At 44.9% G+C, this 25,355-nt stretch overlaps 1 long non-coding RNA gene across 1 annotated transcript in view; it reads left to right on the top strand.

Annotated features, from left to right (window-relative positions):
• Window positions 1–25,355, top strand: part of LOC109494907 — an 801,993-nt gene that overhangs the window by 590,258 nt on the left and 186,380 nt on the right. The window contains exons 14-15 of the long non-coding RNA XR_006590427.1: window positions 1,476–1,519; window positions 16,205–16,305. This is a non-coding gene — a long non-coding RNA (uncharacterized LOC109494907). The remainder of the gene's footprint in view (window positions 1–1,475; window positions 1,520–16,204; window positions 16,306–25,355) is intronic.

Here is a 25,355-nt window from a genome sequence, read left to right as displayed (position 1 = left end):
GTTCTGTCATCTGCCTATTTATATCTAATTCAGGCTTTTTAGTATCAGCACTACTGGCATTTTGGGAAAGACCATTCTTGGGGGTCTGTCCTATTGTTGTGGGGTATATAGCGTAATACTGAACCTCTGTCCGCTAGATTTTAGTAGCACTCACTACCCAAGCCTCTGGTATCAAAAATTTCCCCAAACAATGCTACACGTCCCCTAGGAGGAAGGGAGAACAAGATTGACCTATTATCTATTCATTTCTCTCTATTGCTTTTTTCAAGAAGGTATGGAGTAGACATTATCACTCCCATTGTACAGCTAAAGAAACTGAGGTTGAGGGTTTAGGTGACTTACACAAAGCTACATGAGCAGTAAGTGGTGGTGCTGGGTTACAAAGTAAAGTTGCCTTCTTAGAAAAGGCCATTTTTTTTCTAGGATGCTAGGCCATTTTAAATTAAATGCAGTGTTTTGCGTTTTATCCTCAATGCCATTTTTCTCCTTTATTCTCAACCTAAAATCATTTCCAAAGTTAACTCTGACTCTCAACACAGAGGTCTTCCAGCCCAAACCTATGTGAATGTATTTATGCTCCAAACCTTCATTCTAATCCTGTCTTCAAGTCAAGATGAAACCGTATTTCCAACCTCAGTTCTCCAACCAGTGCTTTCTAAAGTCTGTTTTCGTGTCATCCCACACGATGTGGGCTGGATCTCAGCCTGGAAGAGAGCCCTGCAGTGCCGGTTAACCGAGCAGAAGTGAATAAGCCCATTTACGGCCGGGACATGTATATTGTTCCATCCTAAAGAAAAAGAAAGAGTCAGGTTCCTTCTCTGGTGAGCCAGCAAGTAAGTGGGCATACAGACCCTTGGCTGCCACGAATCCCCAAAGTTGGGATGTACGGAAGTTCCAATAAAAGAAGGCTCCTATTTGTACTTTCCAGTGACAGGCTGGAACTTATAAATGTAACTTCTGGAAAACTGAGCAAATGGAAAAAGGGGCTTTAACCGATCAGTTGACTTCTCGGGGCCTGATGTTTTGGTTCAGCTCTTACAGAGTGGTTTTCATTTCTGCCACAATACTCTGATGCTCATTAGATGGCTGACGGCTTCTGGCCTCCATGTCCAGAATTTAAACAGGGAGAGGTATTGTTTTATGGCAATTAACAGTGATGCTTGGAAGAGATGGCAACAAGCTGAAAAAAAATTAATTGAAAATTTAACCTTCAAATAAAAATACTTGGACCTTAGGCTTCCATTTGTAAGCAGCTTATGCTGTCTGTGCATATTCTGTTATATTATTTAAGTATTTCCTACACCATTTCTGATTAATACAGCAGTGCTATTTTCCAGTCCAGTCTCCTTAATAAATATATGTGTCAAATATCTATTTCCTCCCCTGAATGCAAAGACTTTTAATTTCCCTTGTTTGCATGTGCTAACTGGTTGTGTAACGAGATTAACAGCTCTGTCTTCTTTTTTCTTCGGCAGATTTTATAAGAAAAGCCGGTGGACTCCGAGACAAAGTTAAAAAGGTATCTTCTTTAATTTTGCATATTGTTAGCTGCAGTCCGGTCGCTAATGTTTGTTTTGTTTCCATCTGTCAAAAGCAATGCCAAAATACGTTGTGTTTGTCTTGAGTTGGCTCTGTTAGTCCTCCGCTGGAAACGGTTCTGTCATTTCGTGTTCGGTTAAGGCCCCGATTCACCAGCGCCCGTACGAGGGCCCATCTCTGCCAAAGGCTGCCAGTGCACGTTTAATCCAACTTCCTGGGAAACGTCGGCTTGACACAGAAAAAAAGAGAAAGGTGGGGTCGTGCCCTTGCAGAAACGTTAATTTGGAGCCAGTCCCGTCTCTGCAGTGGGTCCTGGCCTGATCCTGGAACCCTGTTCCTGCGGAGGTAGCAGGGCCCCGCTAACTGGTCACATGGGGAGAGTGGCTTTGTCGGTGTCAGCATGGGACAGCCCCCCAGACGTGCTGCCTCCATGTGAGTCTGACAGAGTGTGCGTGTGCTGGGGCTGCCATAATAACAGAATACCACAGGCCACGTGGCTCGAAGAACAGACGCTTCTTTTCTCTTGGAGGCGGACCGTCCAGGAGCTTGGTGACGTCTGGGGCAGTTTCTCCTGAGGTCTCTCTCCTTGGCTCTCAGGTGGTCGATGATCATCTTCTCCCTGGGTCTGCACATCATCTTCCCTCGGTGCCTGTGTCTTCTCTGTGTCAGAATTTCCTCTTTACAAGATCCCTGGTCACATTGGATTAGGGCCCACCATAATCACCTCATTTTAACTTCGTGATGTCTTTAAAGACCCCATGTCTAAATACAGTCACATCCTGACACACTAGGGGTAGGACTTCAACATAACACTTCTGGCTTAAAATTTATTAAAAAAAATTTTTTTTAATATTTATTTATTTTTGAGACAGAGAGAGACAGAGCATGAACAGGGGAGGGTCAGAGAGAGGGAGACACAGAATCTGAAACAGGCTCCAGGCTCTGAGCTGTCGGCACAGAGCCCGACGCGGGGCTCCAACTCACGGGCCGCGAGATCGTGACCTGAGCCGAAGTGGGACGCTTAACCGACTGAGCCACCCAGGCGCCCCTAAAATTTTTTTTTTTAATATTATCAGGCAAGAAGGGAAAGATCTTAGGCCCAAAACTGTAAAAATGGCCAGTCTGTAACTTCTCTCTCTCTCTCTCACTCTCGCTGTGTGTGTGTGTTTCTCTCTTTTTCCCCTCTTACTCTTCTTGCTTTTCCCCTTTCTCTCTCTGTGAATAAAAGCTCTAGCCACCATCTCTATGCAGTCAGCGTGTCTCACAGGATGTAGTCTTTTGACTCCGAATGTATGCAGTTCAAATCCTGAGTTGACCTCTTATGAGCCACATGGCCGGGGGCAGGTTGCTTCAGTTCTTTGAGTCTTAGGTTCCTCATCTTTAAAGTGGAATTATAACCACTACCCCAGCTGATTTTGTTTTGTAAGGGTGATAAGGTGCTTCTGAGGGGACCGGTGGCACACAAGGTTTGGCAAGTGTGAATGTTCTGTCCCGAGTACAGACAGTGGTGAGTGTGTTGCAATAGAGATTTAAAAGTAATAACACAACTGACTTTTCTTTTTAATGTCTATTTATTTATTTTGAGAGAGAGAGAGCAAGAGAGCACACAGGCAGAGCCAGAGGGAGAAAGAGAGAGAATCCCAAGCAGCCTCTGTGATGCGGGGCTCAAAACCATGAACCATGAGATGACAGCCTGAGCCAAGATCAAGAGTTGGACACTTAACTGACTGAGCTGCCCAGGGGCCCCGACACAACCGACTTCTTAAACAATGTCACTGATAAAATACCCTTCATTGGGGACAGATGGCTTCCACTTTCAACCCATCCTCCCTTGTATGGAACAGAAGGGCACTATCTTTATTTCTACCTATTTCATATTAAATACATGTGTTTTTTTTTCTCTCTGTCTCCCACAAACACTCACTCTCTCACACATATACTCTCTCTCTCTCTCTCTCTCTCTCTCTCTCTCTCTCAGACATACACACACATACACACTCACATCTGTGTCTTGAATTTAGTCATTCACAGGACAGCTTAACCAAAGGTATTTCACATGGCTGCACATCTTATTTTGAATTTATTTTACTCAGAAATTGCCAAGCCTTATATATATATGAGAGAAAAGAGTCATCATTTATTGTTGTTTTAAAAAGAGAAGGCATTCTGGGCTCTGGTTACAGCCTTCCTCCTCTTTCTTAAATCCCCTCAATTCCATCAGTCAGCTTCCAGGACCGGGACCTGCCAGGGGACCTCTTGCTATGAATTAAAATCAAAATATCCAACAACTGACCCCAGAAGAAGTGTGTGTAGCTGGGCTCATAGTTTTTATTATTCCATGCCCCTTTCTGAAGTGATACCCCAAACCCCTGGCAGCTTTATATAAAGTAGCTACTTACTTAATTACTATATTACTTAATGAGCTGTTGTCTATAAACAGAAAAACAGAGAGTTGGTTAGTAGTGCTAAAAACCAAAAAAAAAAAAAAAAAAAAAAAAAAAAAAAGCAACAATAAAACACAGGACTCTGAATGGTACATTTCCTGGTTTGGGTGGGAGACATCTGTCTTCACAAAGTATCAAAACGTCTGAACCCTTGGTGTAAATCATTAAGTCCTTCCAGTGAATAGTCCACATTGGGATTTTACAAAGTAACTTCTTCCGTCTAGATCTTTGACCGTGGGAGAAATAGACGGTGGTGTGCATAGTGCCCGGGGCATCAGGCAGTTCTTAAAATGGTAGTTACAACAGCCATTTAATAAAATAGAGATACTTGATTATATCATTGTAAGTGAAAATAAGAAGCAAAGTATGTTATATAATGCATGTTAAGATGCTTAACGGTAAAAAAGGAACCCATCTAATAAATATCCAGTAACGTCTGAAACTTAGCACAATCACACAGGAATGCATCTGGAAAGAGCCCTCTTCCGTGAGGTGGGGAGTCGGCCTTTCATCTGCTCTGTCCTCATTGAGTATCAGAATCTGTCTCCCATCAGTCTGAGCCTGATTTGGATTTCTGTGATGGACAGAGCGTGTTGTACGGGACTTGGAGGGTAAAGGGTGTGGTTGAACTGAGGATATCATAAAGGAGTCAGAAGGCGGGTCAGCATGGTTGAACTCAATCTGAAATGAAAATTTTATGGAGATATTTAGACGGTTGGCATACCCATGATTCACATAACCTTTGAATGTTACAAAGCAGGGCCTGGATAAAAACTTCCAATTTCCTCCAAGACATTTATCTGTTTTTTCTCAGTTTGTTCATTTTTGCTATCCAAGCTCTCTTCTTCCCATGCCATTCTGGACACATGTAGACTTGTCCCAAGGTCACATTTCTGTGGGGCAGGCCGAGGACTATGGGATGCAGGATTTCCTAGGTTCCTGCAACTAGAAATAGTTAAATTCATAGAATGTGAACAACACAACTTATTATAAGTCATGTTCTAAGGGCATTCTGCTTTCCTCCATCGTGTTCCACCATATCCAGCTACTTCTCTGGTTTGTCTGTGCACCCCCTCTGTTTTCTGCACCCAGATACGGTTCAGTTCCTTTGATTGCCATGGGGTGTAGTGCTGTGGAGGGTGTTTGGTAGCAGCAATTATTTTTTCAAAATGGGAAAATACAAATAATAAAAGGAGTGTCTCAGCTACAGGGGTATAGATTTCACGCCTCTTCCTAAATACCACGATTTGACCCTCCCAGTAGGATTTGGCTGATGAATCCCTTTCCACCCACAGCCACAAGGCTCAACATTGAGAAAAGGGCCTGGAAGGAAACATATGGAGATGTTAAATAATGGCTGCATTCGGTCCTGGGATTTGGGGGCTTTTTTGTTCCCTTGTTCTCCAACTGTCTTTTAGGGACTTTGACCAAACCAAACAAAACAAAAAAACCTGTAACAGTCACGGTAATTTTCATGTGCATACCAAACTCCTTGACATTATATGAACTAAATTCTGTTAATTTCAACACTTCTCACATATAAGGAATTGAAGTAATTGAAATTGAAATTTACAAAGAGGACTAATAAAAAATTCCCCTTACAATCATTACCATATGCTGGATGCTGGTAGGAATAATTTTCTAATCTAATAATTTGAAAAATATATTTGTAAACCAATATAAATAGAAAGATACGGAGAAGATTGTCCATAATTAAAAAAATGTGGGGCTGTTTCACTCCATCCCAACCTTTATTTAATCCCTCATTTATTCATTCAGTCTTATATATGGGCTAGGCCATGGGATTCACTGGGGAAGTAAGTACATAGTCCCTGTCCTCAGGGGCTTTGTTGTCTATGTTAATTTCCTATCTGAAAAAATATATCCTTGGATTTAACAGATACTAAACTAAAGTGAGTGGAGAGAAAAAGCAGTAGTTTGCAGAAGTGTATTTTGCATGTATAAAGTATGGAGGATGAAATTTTATTCTCCACTTCACCCACTGCACACACATACACCCTTCCCCCCCCCCCCCAACACACACACTTTCACACTCTCTCTATCTGGCTCAGAGACTCAGGATTTATACCAATCATAAAAACAGTCATTTATTTAAAGCACTTATTCTTCTGGAAGGGCCAGTTGACTCCCCCATATCTTGCTCCATCCCACTGGTGCCTAGTCAAAGGAAATTCAGACAAGCAATGAGGGTGAACAGGGCCCCCTTACATCTCAGGGACCATAACTCCTATATGGAAAGGGCTGTGTGGGAGACAGGAAAGTCCCTGGCAGCAGTGCTGACAATAACCGTGACTTCTGTGTTTCATTGATTCGTTGGTTTCACGTGTCAGAGAACCAAACAGATGGATTAGGAGAGGATCTCACCTTGGTCCCGCAGTACCTGAATGGAAGAACACTCCTGCGGACGAGCAAATCCGTGTGGAATCATTCAAGAACGTTTATCACAAAACAAGTCAGTGGTAGTGAGTGGGAAGTACTACAGTACAAAAGAAAAATAACATCACCCCGAAAATCATTTGTTGTAAAAGTTAGGTGTGGAGGAAACATAGAGAATGTTTGGTAAAATACGGGAAGACGGGTCCTAAAACGGTCTTTGGAAGCTATTTCAAAAATAACACAAACATATGAAAATATGAAGCTCAGGATACAAGAAAAGATTGCGAGAGTAATAGGAGGTAAATGGCTCCCTACCCACAGTTAAGACAGAAATGATCAGAAAGTCAAATCCAAGCTGATTAGGATAAATTCAAAACATGTCCGCTAAATAGATCCCTCCTTCCCATTTTCCCTTCTTGCTCTCTTTCTTACGTATTTATTGAGCATTCAATATGTGTCACAGGAATACAAATAAAAAGATGAGAAAAGGATAGAGAGGCAGAGAATGGGTATAATACACATAAATTTTCGATATTTCTGAAGATTAAAAGAGCAATGGAAAGAAAACAATCATCAAGGGTATAATTAGATACAATTTTCTAAAGCTGAAAGGATCCAAATACGGAGATCAAACATCCCCACTGTATTATAAGAAGAGATAATGAAAAGAAGATTTACACCTAGCATACCATAGCAAATTCCAGAAAATAGAGTGACTGGTACAGTGTTTTCAGAGAAAAACATGAGACTCAAGAATGGGAAAACCAGCCAAATGCCCATTCGCCGGTACGGGCCAAAAGCAAAACACAAACAGAACAAAAATCTCCAGAAAACCTACACAAACACAAAATGAACAAACAAACAAACAAAAAACAGGTTGAAAAACTTTTAAAATAGATTTCCCCTAAAATCTTTTTCAGTGGGGGGAAAGAATGTGAATATGAGTTACACACACTGATACTGACTTGAAATTAGAGAGTCAAGAATGGGAAGCCAAGGTATGAAAAGGATGGTTACAAGCAAAGACAAGAATGAATATAAAGTCAAAAACTGTAAATATCCTTCTAAGTTGAATGCAAATATAATTCTTCAAAGAGATGATTCTCAATCGTCCAGTACTAATCTAATAGGAAATGGGCTTATGAAAGGGAGGTGAAAAACACAAACTCACTACGTTGCTCATCTTACAAGGAGGTGAGAGTTGATGTGAAATCTTGTGAATCAGAGAAAAAAAAATGGCACAAATATATAAAAGCAATGCGGAGCAAAGCAAAATTTGTAAAACAGCTCCTTCCAAACTGCTGGGAAAAAAATAAGCAAAAACAAAATGTAGGCCAAAAAAATAAAAATGTGGTTAAAGAAGGAAATGGTCAAGCAATATGAAAAGCTGATATAAAACAAGATGATCAAGTCAGTCAATAATAACATTAACTGATTCTCGTCTCTTAGTTATTATATGCCAAGAATCTGCTGTCGGCACTTTTTATGCACCTCATTGAATCCTTCTTAATAGATGAGTAAACTGAGGTACAGGTGTTTAAGTACATCGACAGTGCTTAGAGCAGATTTCTTGGCAGTTACTATTGACCCTGACATCTGGCATTGCAGACAGGCAACGTTTTTATCTAAGCCTGCCTTGGGCAGAGAGGATGCTACCTAAAATCTATAAGATCTCATAGATAGTTTCCTGCGATCTTATCCCCCTGCCAACTCAACACTGTTACAGCTCCACTGTTATATTGAGAGTACAGGAGAAGAGGCAGTGGGAAGAAAAATACACGAAGAAGTACCTGATTGATAATATTGTTATTGTGAACACTGGGATTTTCCCTAGGAGTCACGTCTTACATACCTCTCTCATTTTGCCTATGTTTTCAGAGTGCCCAATGGCTTCTATAGCCTAGAGGCATGCTTGCTTAAGCAGCACATTCTCACCAGCCGGCAGGAGTAAAATGATGTGAAGGGCTGATAGTTCACAGCTCTGCATCCCAGAGGAAACCACACAGAGAGAGGTTCCTGGACTGCCCGGGAGAGGCTTCTGTTGATGTTTTTAGACCCTTTTAAAAGATTCTATATAATTAACAATATTCTCCAACAATGAGAAGACCAAACTTCTCTTATTATGTTCAACAGTAAATTCCCACCTGGTGTTACATACAACTCAAAGACAAAGGACGTTGGAAAAATTGGATAAAACACATTACCGAGGAAATGCAAAAACAGAGAAACCAGCGCTGACAACATTGGTTTCCAACAAACTTTATTCCAGGCCGAATAATATTAAAGGAGACAAAGAATGTCATTTTACAATCCACAGTGAAGATAAAATAGTCATGAAAATTTATTTGCTGAATTACATAGCATCAAAATATATAAGGCTAAAAATGTTCGAAATAAAATGGGAAATTTACAGACACATGTTTGTTTTGGGAGGCTGAGACATATCGCTCTTATCCTTGGCAGGGAAGAGACTCAAAATACATAAGTACATAGACAAATTTAAATAAAATAATAACATTCATATTTTAAAATAAAAATGTTTCCTTAGGCTTTCATGGAAGATTGATAACATTTGCTCTTATGCTAAGCCATAAGAATAAGCATGATACATTCCTTATAGGGGGTATTTTATAAGATCAACTCTCCAAATTTAATGTCAGATAAATACAGATGAAAAATAAAAGTCAAAACAATAATAACAATTAAAATTCCCCTCTAACTAATTTTTGGTTAAAGAGTAATGGGACCTAAGTTAGTAATTATTTAGAAATAATTTTAAAGTAAGAATATTTTATTGTAAACACAAGTTATAGTTCCAAAGCTTTACTCCAAGGCAAAGTCATAACAGAAGTCAATTCCTTCGTCAATAAGAAGTAATAAAAGTAAATTAATCAGTCTCTTTCAGATGTTAGACTGAGAACCCAAAACCCCTGGGGATACTAGGCAAGTACAAATGATGAAGATAAGAATAGAAATAAACTGAAATAGGAAATAATTACAAAATAAAAGAACTAAGTTAGACCCATTGTCTAGGTCTGTCTGTCTCTCCGCCTTCTATCAAAAATAAACCAATCAACTAGATCAATTTCTTATCTTATTAAAAAATAAGAATCACCATTTATCCTTAAGGAAAATTAGAGACTAGATCACTCCAAATATAGAGAAGGCTTAAAAATAAGAGAATGCAATTAAAATGTACAAACTCTAGGTCAGTACATTAATAAAATTATTGATAAAATTTATTAGGGAAGAAATAGAAATAACTGAAATTGGCTAAAAAAAAACCCCACAACCCAATAATTAATTGAAGAGACCAATTACCATGGAAGAAAATGAAAACATCCTAACATGGCAGGCAATTCCATTGATGGCTTCTGTCATACCATTGAAGATCAGATCGTTTCTGTGAGTCATAAATCACCTTAAAGCACAGGCAAAATATGAATATGTACTTCTAAGTTAGTAATATCACAGACTATGTATATTTGATATAACTTTCTTTTTTAAAAATTTTTAACGTTTATTCATTTTTGAAAGATGAAGGGAGACAGAGCATGAGTGGGGGGAGGGGCAGAGAGAGAGGGAGACACAGAATCTGAAGGAAGCAGGCTCCAGGCTCTGAGCCATCAGCACAGAGCCTGATGCAGGGCTCTATCTCACAGACCATGAGATCATGACCTGAAGTCAGATGCTTAACTGACTGAGCCACCCAGGAGCCCCTATTTGATACAACTTTCAATCAAAATACAAAAAGACAAACTAGCAAAACAGCATACATTGAAGAGTATAGGACCATATATTGTTGGGCTAATGATATGGATTGAAAAGTACATTTTCAAAACCAAACAGATTCTATTGCTCAAAGAATCTTTGGGAAAACCAGTCTCTGAATCCACCAAGTCATCTATCAATCAACTCTATCTACCTGTCTATCTTGCTCTCTTTTCCACATGTGTATTCCTATGCACATACAGTATATACATGTACTCCTGGGTCCTCTATCATTATTTATGCTCATTCTGTATAGTACATTGATTTAGTTATTCAGGTGTTTCTGTGTGTAAAGTCATCCTAACGTGTCGATCGAGGTACACATTTGCACAAAAGCCTCGGAAGTATCTGTAGAGTGCCAGTGTGCTAAGGTCATTGGGTTTTTTTCTGGATTCATTCACAAAGATGGGGTAACTGTTGTTTTAACAGACCTGGTACCTCTTGTCTCAGTTGTAGGAATAGTTGGAAGGACTAGACGTGAGGATTAACATAGGACATTTCCTCTAAGATTCCTGGGATGGCCCCTCTGCCGCAGCCCCAGTTGTTCTCAAATTCAGTAAACACCTGGGCTTGTACCTTCTTCGAAGCTTCCTTCCCAGAGCCAACCATAGCTTCAGGGATGCTGATGGCATGAAGTCTCTCTCAGCTGTTTCCTTGCCTTGAAATTTAGTTTAGACAGTCATGGGGCAAGGAGACACAGGATGCCTCTGTGTAGGCAAGCAGGTTACTGCAGTGGGACCACCTCCTCCAGCCAAGCCGCCGGACTCTGTTTGCATGCAGGGCTTCCTGACTGCATGCTTCCGTCGTCTTCTCTCTCCAACTGCACAGGATGGGCTGAGAATCTGCTTGCAGGGTAATCAGTCATTTGTCGCTCTGACCACTCAAGGACAAGAAGAGACTTTTATGGACAGTTTTTGTAGTTATACTGAGATATGTGAGAGCCCTAAATTTGAAATACAATAGCCACACCTGATGGACGGCAGGAGGGCTCTAGTTGTTCTGGGAGCCATACGTCTTAGCTCTTCTGTTGAGTGCTTTACTGGGTGTTGTTGTGGGGGTGGTATCATGGACTTTCTTTGCAGAATGAATAAGAAAGAAAAGGAAGGAGAAGGGGTGGGGGGAGGGTCAGGAGAAGGATCAGGACCCAAATAGGTGTGCTACTTTTCTCTTGAGGGAAATTTGGATAAAGGAGCCACCACGATTCAGCATTTACCCTGAGTAAGAGAGAAGGAACTTTGGTTTTCATGCTCCAGCCAAAGACGGAAGAGAAAATAAAACAGAACAGACTGACGAACAAACAGAACTAGTTAGTGTTTCTCCCTCCAGACTGTGAGGAGTGGAAAGTCACCTTAAACCCTGAGCCGTGAATCCTGACTCAAGGAATGTGATACATGGAGCTAGGGTTTTAAGAGGGATTTTGGAAAACTTTGAGTTCAACTCCTCGCTCAGGAGAAAGATGCATCCAAACCCCTTGACAAGCAAGTCTGTCTGCCTCTGGGTGAATTTATCTCAATTTGACCCCACGTGTGCACGGAGTCAGAATTCACTGCCTGCCTCTGGCCTCCAGGATGGGGGGAGGGGGTTCTGACTCTTCCACCCCCAAAGTGAGCGATAGTGGTTAGTTATGCTCTAGCTTACTTCTGGTTCTAGCTTCCGGTTCTCCCTGTCACTCCTGGGGGCTGGGGCAGACTTTAAATCCTGTATGGTCCTGAGAGCGCTTTGGGTGTAGACAGATTCATGAAGAGCAATTGCTTGCGAGGCCCTGGAAGGTTATAGAAAAGCAAATGCCCCAGCTGAGGTCAGGTTGAGAGAGACATGAGAAGGTCAGTCCAGAGCAGGAAGGAGAGCATACTCAAGTCGTGCATCTGGAGGGGGGTTTGATAAAGGCCTTCTTTATAAACATGTGCCTGGGTGTACAGAAACCCCAAGGGGGAGTGCAGTGCCCTGGGACTAGTAACGGTGTGGGGAGGGGTTGTTATCCTTGTCACCCTGGGCCTATAAAGGCAAAGAGAGGGAAGGTGGACAGCATCTGGAAGGAGAGGTTGGCAAGAAGAGGGGTGCCAAGACAGGAGCCGTGGCAGTTGGAGCCAACTTGAGGAAGATCTGCACAAGGGGGACGGAGAAGGGGGGTGAATGGTAGAAGAAAAGGTACCGTGACCTCACTCGCCTACCCCTGCCAAGTCTTTCCTGCGGGGCTCCTCGCTGGCCACACCCAAAGGGATTGCCAGAAGCCAAGTGAGTCCCTTGGTGCAGTCCAAACAGGTCAGCCCCACAGGACACCAGAAGCAGAGAGGAGGGCGAGGGCGGTACAGGACTGTGTGGGTGGGGGTTTAGAGTTGCTCACAAGTGGAGTCATGGGGAAAGCTGCAGAAGTTCTGTGACTTTGACCTGACTGCTCCCTCCCAGCTTCATTGCCCTTATACATCACAGTGATCGTCAGTGTGAGAGGGAAGAGGTGGGAACCCATTTCCCATCTCTGCTCTGCCCATTAGACAGATGAGGAAAAGCAAGGCTCGGCCGCAACACCACGCTGCCTCCCATGGGACAAGACACCGATTTCCAAGAGCAGGCTCTCTCTGGATACACACCAGTCAGTGGACTGACAGGTGTCTCAGACTCAGGAATCACAGAAACACGTCTTGCAGGACCAATGATGCAGGTTCCCCTCACTGGGCTAAAAGACTAACAGCAGCTCGTGAAACCCCATCTGGCTATGGTGCACGTACCAGAAAATGTGGCCATCTCTTCCATCATTTGGTTTTAGTGGAGACTGTTTTCAAATGGAAGCAATCTGTCTTTCTCATGTCTGGGAAGAGTGGTTATTAACTATGAGGAAACTGTCTCCAGCAGTAGGTCAATTAATTACTGCATTTTAAAGCTGCTTCGTGAAAAACAGCAATTAATTTCACTACATTTCTGGGTAGTTCTTCTGCAAACCTTATCCATTTGAAATCACGTTATCATGGGCGGATGTGGAGACTTGATTATTTCTGAGAGCTTTATAGGAGATCATATTCTTTTTTTATTTTTTTAAGGACTGTGGGGATAGAATTAGGTTTTAATTATCACTGGCACCTTTTCACTACTGGAAATGACTTGAAAACAAGACGGGAAGAATTTACACCAAAAGGAGAGTTGATAAATACTCTGAAAGCCTATTTATCTAAGCACATCTTCAAGTTGAAATGCCATCTGATAAGAAAAAAAAATCCAAATATAAAATGGGACATTTCTGTTTACTTACTAATATTCTTTGTACTTTTCTGGTCTAATTGGTTACGAATTCCATAAGCTTTTTTTCTGGGTGAGAAATATCAAAGGGACTATTTTCACCTGTTCCTTGACCTTTTACCTCAGCCTCAGCTGCATTATCTTTAACTGGGTTGGACCCTGCTGCCCTCCTATTTGGTTTCACAGGAAGCCACAGAGAACTTGACTGGCTTTGGTCCAGAGGGCAGTGAGCAATAGTTTTTCATTGCCGTATATTATCTGGCCGTGGGAACTGGCCAAACCTGGGTTTAGGGACTAAATATAAGTTGGGCATTTCATGCTGACCTTGCCAGACTTTTCTGAGGGTGTCTGATTTCAAGCAATTCTTATAGGTAAAGCCCACGGTTTCTCAACCTCAGCACTTTTAACATTTGGGGCTGGGTAATTCTTTGTTGTGAGAGCTGTATTATACATCGTAGAATGTTTAACCGCATCCCTGGCCTCTACCCACCAGATGCCAGGAGGAGCCCTCTCCCCTCAGTTGCGATGATCAAAAATGTCTCCAGATAGTGCGAAGTGTCCCCTGAGGGGCAAAATCATCCTTAATTGAGAACCACTGGTATAAATACAACTATTTACGATTACAGAGATAGAGAGATTGAAAGACTATAGGTAAATATACATGGACATATGTATACATAGCTCAATAATAAAGGTTGTTTTTGGAAAGACTGTGAATCAGTGTTCTCCAGAGGAACAGAACCAGTAGGAAATATATACATATGTGCACAATACATATATAAACCTACATACACATCCATCCATACACACACACACACACACACACACACACACACACACAGTTGCCCTTTGCACAATACAGGGATTAGGGGCCCTGTCACCCTGCACAGTCGAGAATCCTCATGTACTTTTGGCTCCCCCCAAACTTTTAATACCTACTGTTGAGCCAGAAGCTTTACTGATAACATAAATTGTCGATTAACACATATTTTGTATGTCATATGCATACTATATTCTTACAATAAAGTAAGCTGGAGAAAAAAAGTTAAGGAAATCATAAGGAAGAGAAAATGGATTTATTGTACTGTATTTATCAAAAAACAATCCACTTGTAAGTGGATCTATACAGTTCTGGCCCTTGTGCTGTTCAAGGGTCAACTGTATATGGAGATTATAGGAATTGGCTCATGTGACTTTGGAAGCTGAGAAGTCCCACAGTCTGACATCTAGTTCTCCAGAAGCCTGAGAAAGAGGACCACCAGTGTCTGAGGGCAAGAAGAGAGGGATGTCCCAGTTCAAGCAGAGAGTAGATTCTCCCTTCTTCTACCTATTTCTTTGACTCAGGCCCTCAGCAGATTGGATGAAGCCCACCCACTTCTGTGGGGAGTTCTTCTTTACTTAGTCTGCTGATTCATACGCCAATCTCTTTTGGGAAGCTCACAGACACACCCAGGAATAGTGTTTCACCTACTCCTGGCATCCCTGAGCCCAGCTGCGTTGACCCATAAGATGAACCATCACACCTTGTGATGTGTCTTCAGGCGCATCTGGATTTCAGTCCAGGCTTTGTCGAGACAACCTCCGGGGTACTTCCTCCTCTCTAGAGGCTGCCCTTATAAGGTTTTGGTAATAATAGATGAGCGAGTGTGTACAGAGTGGCGAGCACTGGGTCTGGTACCCAGGAGGTGCTCCGGGAAAGCTATTTCCTCCCCACGTGCAGAAGCCATCAGTACTAAATGGACTGATAGCTGCTGGAAGCAGAAGAGTCATTGCATTCACTGATAGATGTTTCTATTCTCTGCTCTGTGTCCCCTGCAAGAGATGTCTGTCCTTGTTTCATGTCATATACTAGTTTTTCATTTCCCATAAACTTGCTTTTCTTCAAAAAGTATGTAAGCAACACGCAAACACACTGTCATTGCAAAACTTCAGACACCACAGGTAAAGGAGGCTGAAGCCTCCTTTGCCCTTTTTACCCCAAGGCCTCCCCCCATCTCCAGAGGTAGCCACTGGCATCAGATTGAGATGTGTCCTTCCAGGCCTTTTCTAGAATTTTTATACCATTATCATTTTGCATGTGTAAATGTGCACATCTTTATCTTGTACAGACTGAGGTGTTACCTTTTCAATGCACATGTCAGTATATTCAGACCTAGCTCCCTTTGGCATTGTATGTTGGCATGGTGTGAGACCTTGGGCTGTTTGAAGTTTGTGGCTCTCACTAACAACGCTGCAGTGAACGGACTCACAACTCCTTGTGCATTTATCTATAGTAGATGCTAAGAAGTGAAATTGCTGAGACAGAGTATGCACATTTTAAATTTTAACAGAAAATGCCAGGTTGCCCTCCCAAATGGCCCGACCATTTTGTATTACCAACATTCTCAGTAGTAGCAAATCTAATTTTTTCCCAATCTGATGGAAAAAAAAATCACCAAACAGATGTCTTGTTTTAATTTGCATTCCACTGATTACTGTCAAAATGAGTGTATTTTCTTATGTTTGTGGGCCATTCTTTTTTTTTTTTTCTTTTGATACTTGTGTCTTCCTTTCTTGTGCTTACTCTGTATTGGGGTGTTTGTCTTTTTCTTATAGGTTTGTTATGTTTATGTTTTTTTTTTTATATGTTCTGTGTGTTAATTCTTTGTTATACACATTGCACAGGAAGAGACTGAGATGCTCCACAGTAAGTGTTTCAAAGGGCATTAGGTTTTAGCTGCGGTCTGAGAATATCAGCGCATTTTCCGAGCAGTGATGTATCCCCATCTCTGGTCCTGGGGCATCTGCTCTCAGTTACACTCCCTGATTTTGTCTCTCCTCAGCTGCAAGTGTCCCCCACGAACTTCTGGATCTCCTGTATCCCCAGCAGACCCTCACCTCCCTGCCTCTGAGGTCAGAGGCCACCTTGAACGGTGGGTCCAAGGTAAGTACACACCTGTGCCCCTTGCAAGCCTGCCTCCCTGGAATTAAGCATTGCCAGGCATGCAAGGCAAAACACCCTCCGTGGGACATTAATAAATGTTGTGGGCAAACAAGATTCATGATATAAGCTTGCAAAACACTTGAATTTTCTTACTGTAGGCCTTTTTTTCCCCCTCTGAGTCTTTGCTCTGTCACCATGCATGATGACCCTCCAAGAGGGGTTCTATTTCCCAAATGTATCTGGCAAGATGGGACTTTTTTCCTAGAGCGTCTCTTAAGCTCACCTCAGCTTGGAAGAGACTTTAGGGCATTTGGTTTTGGTGCGTGCAATCAAGCTGCTGTTTGACAGCTGTCACATGCTTTTTTTTCCAGACCGTTCCGCGTCTCATGTCCTTATGCTCTGTGTGTATCTAGCACATACAGGGCACTGCGTATAGTAGAAGTCCTGTGATCCCTGCTAAATGTTGGGGACTATCAGAATAAATGTGTGGAATTGGGATAGGGCCTCCCGGGAGAGCGCTGTTTGCAAGTTTTCAGGCCTGGGATTGATGAGCTGTGTGGCTCTGGAGAATCTTCTCAGCTTCCCTGGGTGGCATTCTGCTTACCCTGCAGTGGGCATGATGATATCTGATTCCCAGGAACTTGGAGGAAAGGTGAACGAGATAACAGACGCACTGGCCTAGAGCCACTGCTGGGTGTGTCAGGACAATATTGTGTGCTGTTTGAGTCTTGGCACAGTGGGCAAAGTACGGGAAACCCCAAATTCCCTGATGCCCCAAATCCTTTCCTCTTTCAGAGAGCCAGACAGCAGGCAGTGTGGAAGTACTTCTGGGGCGGGGATACAGCAGCTCCTGTCCTCCCCCCTGGCTCTTCCCTCCGAGGCCTGCCCTCAGGTTCCTGACCCTGTGGTGCTGCCACAGCCTGGCTTGTGCACCGGGCAGCAGCAGGACCTCCCAGGGGCAGCAGCTGACCACACTTGGCAGTTTTTGCAACAGTTGTAGCGCTGGTCTCGATGTGCCCCTTGGCGATACCTGCCCTGGCCTGCGGGTATCCCCCTGCAGGGGCCTGAGTCCCTGTCCATGGTCCCCGGAGCCTCCTAATTCCAACTGTCTTCATCTTCCCAGCCCTAGTGGTGGCTCTCTCTCCTGCAGTTGGTTGAACCGTGATGCCCGGGGATTTTCTTACCCTTTCGGCTGCCTAGTTATCAACTAGATTCCCAGTGAACAATTCTTAACGTTAAGTGGTTTCCGTTCCCATAACTGGGTTGACTTCTGTCTCCTGACTGGACCCTGGCTGATAGTGGACAGAAGGAAGAATGGCAGGAAGGAAGGAAGGGAGGAGCTAGAAGGAAGGACAGAAGCCATCTGTCTTCTAAATCCACATCTTGTGCTCACCCCTGGAACCCTCAGCTGCCGGTCAAGTCCAGGGCTGGCTGGCTTGCACCCTGCCTCTGACCAGAAACCAGAACCCTCCGTGAATGGGGCTGCCCCCAAGCAGGATAACCCGTTTCCACAGATTAGCTGGTTAAGCATGATGGGTCTCTTGTTTTCTCGTGGAAATGGCTGCTCAAATGTGTTTTTCTTTAAGGTGATGGAAAGTCATCCGTGATTCATTAAAGTGTTTGGCGATGTTGATTGCTGTTATAATGATTATTACATTGTCGTATTAGGTTATAGCTATTAACATTGTCGCTTTTATGGGAAACTGCTAATGAACCAGTCACAAGAACAGAAGATACTAAGCCCATGAACTTGGTGTTTGGGGCGTGCTTGCTTCACGAGCTCAAAGGGAGACTGGAGGCTTTTCCAATGTTGGGCTCAAGAGTGTGTTCTCTGAAATCAGATAGCTCAATTCCACCTCCCGTTCACTGTGGGCTCACTCAGCTTTCCTGTTCTCTGAGTTCCCAGCTCTGAACGAGAGAGAAGCATAATAATAATAACACCTCCTCAGAGATTATTGGCAGATTAGATAACAGAGCTTTCTCCAGAGCTATCTCCAATAGCCGTCACTGCTTCTGTAAACAGATCCAGACCCAACAATTTCTTCAGCCCTGAGACCCCTCTTTCTGCCCCAACCCCAACTTTTAAGCTTATTTCTTCCAGCAACTACCCAGTGAAACAAGGAAGTGGATGGATGCCATCTTTGTGTGTCAGTGTGATCAACGACAGTGGCTGGCCCTTTGTTGGGCTTTGTACATGCTCACTGAACGAACGAGTCTATTGGTAGACCCCAGGCTTTAGGTGTCATGAAGAGTAGAGACTGGACCCACAATCTAACACTCCATGGACTTGACAAGATTCTAGATAACCACAGACAATACACACTGATCTTACTAAAGTGGTTCTCCAATGAGAATCCCTGGGAAGCTCATCAAATAAGATGCAGATCCTCAGCCCTGTCCCGAGAGATGCTGAATCGCTAGGTCTGGGATGGGCTCTGATGGTTATATCACAACAAGCTCCTGGGGAAACTGGGGTGCCATGTGGGTGCCCTGAGGACGACACTCGAGGGATATTGCATTGTGGGGTCATTGCGAGGTCTCAGTGCAGCTGTAAATAGACTTGCACATGGTTGGTGCACATCATCTCCCTTCGTTGATTAGGAGATCCTTGCTGGTAGGATGTCTGCTGGGTTTTAGGTCATGATGTTTGGGCTTAAACTTCAGACCTGCCAAAAACAGCTGTGAAAGCTGAGACCCATTGCTAACTTTTGGGGGTGTCATTTTTCTTCTCACCTGCCTGTACAGATTTGAAGGGAACCTTTTAAGGGTATCACGTGAGATATTATATGAGAAAAGTGCTCCGTAAACCATAAACTACCTTTCAAATGTTAATTATTTTTAAATTTATGGGTTCATTTTATTTTATGATGAGTCTCCAAATCCATATTCTCAATCCTAAATAAGAAATTATTTTTCAAAAATAAAGAATCGTTTACAAGGTGAATTGCAATGAAGTCAGCCCAGGGGACCACTTGTAATCCACAAAGGCAGTGCTGAAAGGGGACAGGGACTGACTGGCCTGATCCGTCAGGTGCAGGTTTGGAGTGGGGACAGAGCGGTGTGACCTGCCCCCATGTCCCCAGAACAGGGTAGGCCGAAGTGAGGTCCTGCTTGTGGCACTGCCCAGGCCTCCTCCTGTCTCTGCTGAGGCCTCGGGTCTGGTCCCCTCCCTTGTCCCCCACACTCCACTCTCCATCTACACACCTCTCTTGTCCTCTCCTGTACTCCACAGGTGGGGTCAAGGAGCAGGCCACACCTTTCCTGTTGCCACCTGCATGTTTCTCATAATGAGGATAACTCATATTTCCACAACTCTGACCCTGGCTACTGTCTTTGACTTGCAAAGAGCTGGTGAAGGGAAAGTCAACACAGCTCTGAGCCAGACAGACTTAAGGGCACACTGTGCCCAGTAAGCTTCTGTCCTTGATGTGTCTTCTAGCCTCTGCCCCTCACTCTCATCCTTGTCTAGGAGATGGTGTTAAAGATAAGCTCCTGTCTTCATCAAAGTGATCAATAAATGAGAGTAAGGAATGAAAGGAACAGGCATTAATAAAGCGCCTACTGTGTGCCTGGCCCTTTGGCCCCGTGATTCCATATGATCTTCTCCCAGGCCAGTGCTGTTGGGTTGTTACTGTCCTCGTCCCACTTGAGCCAAGTGTCAAGAATGCAAGAATGGTTGACGCTTGCATTCACTAGCACCCGGGACATGGCCAAGAGACAGCCATGCCCTCTCCATTTGCAAGGGAGTACATTCTACCAGAAATGGGAATATGTGCAATCTGCCAAAGGCCGCGTGGCCTGCACGTGGCTTAGCAAGAACCGAAACCCAGCCTGCCTGGTTCAGAAGCCCAACCATTTCATGCTCATGCAGTGGGTGAGCCAGCTCTCCTGCCGGGGACACACGGAGTGTCGCTTCCATGCCCTGGACCTACGCAGATCTGTGGGGACCTGTGTGCTCAGGGACGGCTCCCGTCTCCCTTGGCTCTTCTCTTCTCCTTCCCCCTCACTGTCTCTCAGATTTTGCAATTGCCTCATTAAAATGCAATTGTGTGATTCATCAACATTATAGGAGAAAGCAGTTAGATAAAATACAGGGAAAAAATGAGTATTTGCAGAGACAAGTAGTATCGAGCTTTCTACCTCATCAAGGGGCTAAATGCATGCATGTTAGCCCTATCACCCTGACGTCCAGAAATCCCCGGAGTGTGGAGGGTTTTTTTCCTCTTCAGTCTCTTATATGATCCATGATCTTTACGTTTCGCCCACCCTTGTGAAAGCTAATGGCATCATTTTCATGCATGGACACGGGCCTGCCAGCTGACAGTGGTTAGCAATTCTTATTACAAATATATCTTCTAATTCCCGAGCTAGAATTGTAAAGCTTTTCTATAGTGACACTGAACCAAAATATCGAAATTGCTCAAGCCTTTAAAGAAAGCAGCAGCAAAAGGTTGCAGAACGCCTTTTAAGTAATGCTGCAGCGAGGCTCTCTGGAATACAGATAGATGCCTGCCTGGGCCTTCCTGTCACCTCAGATCACCCTGGAATTCAGACTCCAAACTTCCAGTGCCTTTGGCAGGAATTGCAGACAGGCAATAGAGAGAGAGAAAGAGAGAGAGACACAGAGAGAGAGAGAGAGAGAGAGAGAGAGGTGGGGCGGGTCTCTTTGAAAAGTAACTTCTACACAGTTTTGATCATTACCACTGTCTGAACATGGAAAAGCCTCTTTGCAGTTTGGAATGGAAATGATAAAACAGGATGTGCATGTCAGATACAACCTGTAGGCTTATCCTTTGAAGGCATTCCCCTCCCTGTTCAGGGGCCACATCCACTTTGGCTTTTTCTTCAAGGTGTAATTCCCTGTCCATATTCATAATGAAGGCATCCTTCACTTCCTCCCTCCTGTCCCAGGCTCCCTCTGGGCTCACCACCCTCTTCCTTCTCCCCATCACAGCTAAGCAAGTGTGGACAAGGGAAACATTCTGGCTTTGAAGTCAGTCTCGACTCCCATCTGGGACTTAAGATTTAGGGCAAGACGTTTAACCTCTCAAAGCCTTCCTTACTTCACCAAATGCACTTAATGATATTTGTTTCGTGGAATTGTTTTGTGGATTGAAGGAGATCAAGTTAGCATCAGCATGAAAGACGGATATCATTTGTATTGGTATGGCTTTCGTCATGGGTGATTTTTGGTGGCTGTCTTCCTCAGAAGATGGGGCTCCTCGAGGAACCAAGGGGGGGTCCACGACACTCACGGTGCTGCTAGGCCCCCACTTTCTTCTGATTGTGTGGTGCCGCCGACATCTGTGCGTTGGCTTCTCTCTGCAGGCAGGCTGTCTGTCTCTGTGGGTTGGGAAGATGGAAGGAGACAAGCCTGAAGCAGAGTCACGCCCTCACGGGTTAGCATTCTGTGGGGACACGCTGGGTGGGATGCAGGGCTCTTCCTCCCCTGAGATCCATCTGTTAGTCTCCAGGAGGGCTGGCTGGCATGCTTGGGTCCCATTTCCACCCCTGGATCACATGAGGGAGAGTGGATAGTACTTGTCAGACTCTTAACTCCTGCTGCCCCAGCAGTATGTAGTGGAGTGAGAAGTATGGATGCCAGTTCCCCCAAGCCCATGGGACCAAGGGCAAGGACAGTCATCCAACAGAAAGGACCCGGGGCACCAGGAAAAGGGAAGGATCCTTGGGAAGTCCAAACCAACAGATATATATTGCATGACCAAACACTGCTTAATAACTGAATTAATAGACAAACAAATGAAAGGTGGGTTTTTTTTGTTTTTTTTTACAAAGAGCCCTGGCCTGGGAATAGGGCAAATGGAGTTAAGTCTGCACGCCTCAGTTAATTTGAGTGACTTGGTACGTTTAGAGCTGCTTCTCAGGGCCTGGTGTCGTGGACTATAGAATTTTCTGGTTGGATTAGGAGATCTCCAAGGCCCCTTCCAAATTTACATGTCTATTATCTCATGCTCCTCATTAAGAAAGAATTTTAAGTTAATTGAAACAGGGCTTTTGCAGCAGGCTCTGGAGAAAACCGTATAGATATCTATAGGTTAAGTAGAAGAGAGGGTAATGACACGCTTTCCCTGGCTTAGGGGGAAGAGTAATTTGGAAGATGAAAAATAAGTAAGACTAGCCTCCCTATTTGGGACAGTGCTGTGTTCTCTTCAGGGAAGACCACAGACAGGAAGAGATGTTCTGCCCAATGACCAAGGGAGGGTCAGCTTGTCAGCAGGAAGGATGGGCTGAGCCATAGGAACAGGGAAAGCACGCATTTGCTACCGTTCTTAGGAATAGACACAGTTTGTGGGTGATTACTCAGTATTCCATTGAATGGGGGGAAACAGGTCAGAGAAGTGAAGGAACTTGGCCTTGTCGCCCGCCCAGGACTGGGGTCAAGGAGTCCTTGGACTCCACGGAGGATCTGAGCAGTACATGCCGTGTGGTGGCTTTAGGTCAGGGACAAGGTGACCCTCCCATGGAGAGCCGTGCCAGCCAGTCAGTGTTCAAGGCCAGACGAGGGTGAGCAGAGGGCCGGGCGGCCCGCCCTCACCAGCTTACAGGGGTGGGTTGTTGTCTGAGGTGCAGAGAGCTGGCGCCCCACCTCTCCTTCCCTCACCCCTCCTTCTTCCTGCCGTCCTACCACCTAGCACACCGGACACGGGACTCACAATGCCACAGGAGAGCCATACCCTCCGGGGGAGGCAGTGGAACAGAGCCGTGGCCCAGGCGGGAACAGGAGGCCCCGGGCCCTGGCCTGCAGGCCCGGAGACCCGGATTGCCTTTCTCCAGCCAGCCTTCCTAACTCTTGTCATTGTCTTTTGTCTTTGCCTCTGGTTGTCTTCAAATCTTTGTCTGCTGCTCTGACATGCTTCCCTTGGGTTCATTAATCCCTTGTGATGCCGTGTGCTCTGCAGTTCTACTCTGCCTGCCACTGCTTATTCCTCTCCCACCTGCCCCCACCCCGTTTTCTTGTCTTGGCTCGCTCTCTCTCCTTCTACACGTATGCAGCTCTCTCCCTCGCTCTGCTGCCAGCACTGGCTCCTGCCCCCACCCCACTGGTGTCTTCTCTTGCATGGCTGGGCCTCTCCAGAAAGAGCCCAGCCGCTGCCCCCGCACACCCCCCACCCCCACTCTGGCCTGTCTCACCCTCCATTGCTAAGCACTCCATCAGCTGGCGGCCCAGGCCTGGCCCTGATGGAGAACTGCCCCCTCTGGGCCTGACTACTTGTCCCTAACCCCTCTGATGCCCTCTCAGCCTGGCCATGTGGATGAAGAGCCCCCCTGCCCCTAGACAGGCCTGGCTTTCTGGAGAATGGGGAGGCTAAAGAAGCAAGTAGCTAAGATGTGAGGGCTCAAGGGGCGCCTGGGTGGCTCAGTCAGTTAAGCATCTGACTCTTGATTTTGGCTCAGGTCGTGATCTTGTGGTTGGTAAATTTGAGCCCTGCTTCACGGTCCACGCTGATAGTGTGGAGCCTGCTTGGGATTCTCTGTCTCTCTCTCTGTGCCCTTTCCCTGCTCATGTTCTCCCTTTCTCTCTCAAAATAAATAAATAAACTTAAAAAAAAAAAGATGTGAGGGCTCAAGCCTGACTCTGCCCTCCACCTGGGTCAGTACAGCTGCCTTGGGCCTGCAGGCCTCCCCTTCTGGAGGACTCCACCTGTTCTACGTCTCACAGTGTATGTGAGGGGCGGTGGCAGCCAGTGATCTGCTCTGAGGGTCCTGAACAGATGCCACTCCCCTGTGTCTCCTGCTACCTCCTGAGACGGTCCACCCACTCTGCACACCGTAAGCATTTTTTGAGCACCTACTATGCTCAAACACTTAGTATTGTGCCGGTTCTGTTCTAGCACCTATAAAGTGGGGAACAAGCTAGGCATGACCCCTTCCGTCACAGGGCTCGTGCTCCATGGGCGTATCAGAGAGGCAAGTAAGAACTGATGATGCCGAGGGCTCTGATGGGGGCCGCATGAGGCCCTTGAGCGCCCTGGGGTGCAGTCACGGTGCCCAGCCAAGTCAGTAGGGTTTCAGGAAGCCTGCCCTGAGCAGATGCTCCCTCAAGCTGAGACTGAAGGATGTATTCACTTTCACTGGTAAAGGGGTTGGTATTTGTGGCAGGGTTTGGCAATTGGCAGTTGTCCAGGTAGAAGGGACAGCCGCTGTGAAGGCTTGGGTGTCGAGAACATTTCTCACCTCACCTTGGTCCCCAGGAGAATGCACCTTATGCTCCAGGATTCAGCCCAGCCTAGAATCTCCTTCCTCTGACTTCCCATAGCCCCTTCCCCATACCTTCCAGAGAACCCGTGTCACCACCCAACAGTGAGCCCAGTGCCCTCAATGGACAGATGTCTTCTCTGACATCCTGGATCCTGGTACCAGACCTGCGATAGAGTCAATTCTCAGCATTGCTGAGGTCAGACATGTGAATGGATAGATGGGTAGATGAATTTAAAACAAAACAAAACAAAAGAAAAAACCAACCAAAACGAAAGAGCCTGATCTGATATGAGATTGCCAAGCTTCCCCCATCTGCCTGGGCTCCTTCAAGAAACACCATTTCCTTCCAGTGTCCTGGGAATTTTGAAAAGGCTGATCCATCATTATCTCAGGCTGCCAAGAACTCCTTTTTCTCCAAGAAATCAAACTAACCCCCAAATGTTGGGTGTGTTTGTGTGTGTGTTTCCTGCAAGCTGAGGCCTGGCTTTCGAGAAGTAATCAATTCCAATTGATTGGCAAAATCTGACTTGTGTTCCCTCGGCCAATTTTGGATGGTAAAGTTCATTAAAAGCAGGCCTCTGGCAAGCCGACACCCCTCAGTGCTACGGTAATAAGGGCTTATTATGCCAAGCAGCGGGATCTGCCCTAAAGAGTCCTTGGCATGGTTTCGTGGGGACTTGCCCATCTGCAGCAGTGTTTTTTGTAAATGAGTAATTTGACCATGATAAAAATCCAGGAGGAGTTTTTCCAAGCTTGGCCGGGGAAGGACTTGGAGAGAACCCTGTGGTGAAGAGTGGAGCTCCTGGCCCGTAGTGAGGTGCAGACCCCTT

The sequence above is a fragment of the Felis catus genome, chromosome E2 (genome assembly GCF_018350175.1).
Source record: "Felis catus isolate Fca126 chromosome E2, F.catus_Fca126_mat1.0, whole genome shotgun sequence".
Classification (NCBI taxonomy): Eukaryota; Metazoa; Chordata; class Mammalia; order Carnivora; family Felidae; genus Felis; species Felis catus.
The sequence above is the reverse complement of the archived record's forward strand: the minus strand, read 5'-3'. Positions and strand labels throughout refer to the sequence as shown.